The sequence below is a fragment of the Nicotiana attenuata genome, chromosome 6 (genome assembly GCF_001879085.1).
Source record: "Nicotiana attenuata strain UT chromosome 6, NIATTr2, whole genome shotgun sequence".
Classification (NCBI taxonomy): Eukaryota; Viridiplantae; Streptophyta; class Magnoliopsida; order Solanales; family Solanaceae; genus Nicotiana; species Nicotiana attenuata.
In genome coordinates this window covers 22,326,947-22,331,540 of record NC_031994.1, presented here as the reverse complement: position 1 = coordinate 22,331,540, position 4,594 = coordinate 22,326,947, and positions in this window count along the sequence as shown.

Genomic DNA, 4,594 nt, shown 5'->3' with positions numbered 1-4,594 from the left:
CTTCACTAACTTGTAAACACACTATTACAAGCCACTTTGTAATGGCTCTATTACAAATACCTCAACTCAACTAACTTGTGATACACTTACCACAAACCACTTTGTCACTCACTAGTTACAAAGACTTTAACGTATAACTAACTCTAGTCACAACACAAACTCAGAAAGTTTATGGTTTTACAAAGGGGTTCCTAAGCAACAATTAAGCAATTTAGGAATTACAATAAGAACAATCACAAAGTTACAACTCAACTAAGGAAAACAAAATACTCGATTTAGGAACTGGTCCGTAGTAGCGTTTAACTTTGTTCTTCAAGCTCTTGAGAGATAAGTTCACTGTTTGCATAAGACTTGAATGTTTGAAGTAAAATCTCAAGTGTTCAAGTGATGTTTTGTTATAAAGCTCTTGTTGATACACTCTTGATGACATCACTTGAATGATGTAAGCATTTGGCAGGTCAAAGGTAAGTGACTGCAAAACTGCTGCACTGAGTGCACTATTTCTGTGGCAGTCACTTTCCAGCTGTGCACAGTTGACTTTCGTACTGTTGTCAGGGAAACACAAGGGATCAGGTCCTTGACTTGTTTCTCTATTTTCTATACTTGCAGCAGTTCACATTAGCTGGAGTCCAGTCTGGAATCCATTCATTTGTAATGTGTACAAAGTGTTTCAAGTTCCCTATCTGGTTCTTGACAGTAAGTTTGTTAGATCATCAAAACATAAGGCAAAGACATTGAAAACCCATCAGTGATGTAGAACTAATAAAGTAGTATTGATAGCCATAATAGAGCATAGAGTGAAGAGGAGTAATGTTGATTCTATATTAAGAAAGGTTTTGAATAACTGAAAATGGGTGGACAACTATGATGAGGCTCCTGGAGATTGAATATGGGTTATATGGGACAGGTGGATTATACACTAATTAGAACTCATGAACAATTTATACTGGGAAAGGTAACTATAATGCAGCAGAATATCAACTTCTATCATTGTACTGTTTATGGTAAGCATACAGTGCAAGACAAGAAGAATCTATGGGAGGAGTTGTTGAAGTATGTGATTATATAAGGAGTCTTTGTCTCATAATGGGTGATTTTAATACCATCCTAACAAGTGAAGATAGATTTAATGGCAGCCCTGTGCAAGAGGTAGAGATAAGGGATTTCAAGCAATTCTTATTGGATGCTAAAGTAGATGAATTGAAAACTGTGGGAAGACAATATACATGGACTAATAACCATGTACATAGCAGGATTGACAGAATTCTGGTGAATGCTGAATGGATACAAAAGTGGCCTAACATGGAGGGGATGTCTATGAATCCTGGATTCTCAGATGACTGCCCTTTAAATGTGAGCTTTGATACCAGCAACCAAGTAGGAGGGAAACCTTTCAAATTCCTTAACTTGCCGGCAATTTGAATTCATTTGAAGAGACAGTTCAGCTCAATTGGAGACCCAGAAATGGTAGACATACAATGCTAACAGTGCGGAGCAAACTTAAGAAGCTGAAAGTGGCACTGAAGCTGATGAATAAGGAATAGTTCAGTGGAATTGATAACAAGATACAAGATGCTAGAGTGAGATTAGAAAATTTGCAAAGCCAAATGAGTATCCCAGGCCAAGATGTAGAGCAAGTTGAACTGGAAAGAGCTACAAAATTGGAGCTGGAAAAATGGTTAATGGTGGAGGAGAGCACTCTGAAACAAAAGTCTAGGATACAATGGTTTAATCTTAGAGATTCAAACACAGCATTCTACCATGATTGCATGAAAAATAGACAAGCAACGAACAACATTGGTAGGTTAATTAATAGCAATGGGAATCTATTACAGAATCCAGATAAGGTGGAGGCAGAGATCCTAAGTTTCTATAGGGGTTTACTTGGTACTGCAGCAGCACAACTACCAGTGATCTATTTTGAGATTATGCAGAATGGATATGTGCTGAGCAGGAGCCAACAACTACAGTTAATCAGACCTGTTAGTAGAGAAGAAGTGAAGCAAGCTCTAATGGGCATTGATGATAACAAGGCACCAAGTGTGATGGGTACAATTCCTACTTCTTTAAGAAGACATGGCACATTGTGGGAGAGGAAGTTACTGCAGCAGTTCAAGAGTTTTTTGAGAGTGCAGATATGTGTAAAGCTATTAACTGCACAACCATCACATTGATACCAAAAGTTCAGAATCCAACAAACATAAGAGACTTTAGACCTATTTCCTGTTGCACAGTTTTATATAAGCTTATCTCAGATGTGATTACTACAAGAATGCAAGGGGTGATGGAAGACTTGGTGGATAATTGCCAAGCTGCTTTTGTACCTGGAAGACTGATCACAAATAATATACTTATGAGTCATGAATTGGTGAAAGGTTATGGAAGAAAGAATATATCTCCAAGATGTATGCTTAAAATAGACATGCAGAATGCCTATGATTTTGTGGAGTGGCTGTACATAGAACAAGTGCTAAGGTTACTCAATTTTCCAAAGTATTTGTGAGGTGGATAATGGCTTGTATTAGAACATTACGCTATTCAGTTCTTATTAATGGTAGACCTACTGCACCCTTTGAGGCAAGGAAGGGGTTAAGGTAGGGAGACCCACTCTCACCCTTCCTATTTGTTTTGGCTATGGAGTATCTGAGCAGATCCTTGAAGACACAGAAGGGAGACAAGAAGTGCCGGATTTAACTTAGTGCAACTGAGATTTGCAGATGACTTACTATTGTTCTGCAGAGGAGATGTACAATTTGTACAGATCCTGCACCAGCATTTCCAGCAATTCTTTGGAGCATCAGGACTGATTGCCAATCCAAATAAAAGCTGCATTTATTTTGGAGGGGTGAACCAGTTGACTCAGCAACAAATTATGGAGCTACTTGGTTATACAAAGGGAGAATTGCCTTTCAGATATTTAGGGGTGCCTTTGAGTACTAAGAGATTGTCTACTATACAGTGTAAGCCCCTAATAGAGAAGATGTTGAACAGGATCCAGAGCTGGACTACAAAGTTCTTGTCATATGCAGGTAGAGCAGTACTGGTGAAGAGTGTGCTGTTTGCTATACAAATGTTTTGGGCACAGATCTTTATGTTGCCTAAGAAAGTTATACAGTTCATAGAAACTATCTGTAGAAGGTTTCTTTGGACAGGTAATGCTGAATCAACTAAAAAGGCTTTGATAGCCTGGGAGAAACTATGCTCACCTAAGGTTATAGGGGGATTGAATTTCATTGATGTGGCATTGTGGAATGAAGCCACTACAACAAAAAGGGGCTTTAGCGGCAATACAAAATGGCTTTAGGGGCAATAACAATAGCCGCTATATCTTTTACTGGCCATTGGTGTTTTGCCGCTGAAGCTGGGGTCGGCAAAGCCTTTAGCGGCCTTTCTCACAAAAGCTGGTAAAAGGTATAGTTTATTGCCGCTAAAAATTATTATCTTTAACGGCAATTATTTGCGGCAATAATAATGGCTACTAAATCCAATCCAAAACAGCTAATTATACTCCTTTAGCATCCATTTTTATAGCCGCTAAATTCAAAATAATTGCCGCTAAAAGTTCACATCTTTAACGGCAATTATTTTGTAGCAATTAAAATGGCCATAGTATCCCTTCTGAAAACATCTTAGTTTGCCGTTTTAGCGTCCTTTTTAATGGCTAATATGTCTAACTAAATTGCCACTAAAAGACAATATCTTTAACGGCAATTGTTTTCCAACAATTATAATGGCTGCAATACCCTTGTGAAAATATCTTAATTTGCCTTTTTATCGTTTATTTTTATAGCTGGTATAAACTAAATTAGCGCTAAAAGTCAAAGGAGGTAACAACAATAGTTTTGCCACCATTAATAATAGTTACTACATCATCCAGAATATGACTCAAATAAGAAAATATATTAATAGTAATTCAAAAAAAATATATCTTATTAAATCTTAACAAACAAAAAGAAGTACTAATCAAAAATATTAATGTCACAGTAACTTAAAAAATAAACTTATATTGTTTGAACTAAATAGCTAATATCATTATATAAGTAATCCAGACTAATGATGGTCTTTAAATGATTTTGCAACTTTTCATCATTTTGAAATCTTGCTCCCGCTAAATTATCGAACATCATATTGTATAACCTGAAATTATCGAAATAACAGTGTCAAAAGATAAAATATAATATGAAAAAATATCTTGAATATTCCATCATTGTTAGATTCTTTGTCAGCCAACTCCCTCACCTAACATCTATAAGCAGAAACAACTCTATAGATTAATATGCGAACAAAAAAAATGTAGTCATCAAACAATTAAACAGAGTTTCTTCCTTTATTATGATAGAGAAGAAAAATTCAAAAGCAGAGTATTAGCTTGGAGAAGCAAAAAGAAGTTGCACACCTTCTTTTCCTTAAACATGGATACTAGATTATGTTACATGCTATTAATGAATCTCCCAAATAGGTGACAGAAAATTATGCACATTAACTTCGACAAAACCTTAGGCATAATCATATTGTATGTGTCACAAATAGTTAAAATTAAATTTCTCTAAAAACTATAGCTAACTTAACAATAGAAAATAACTATAACTACGAG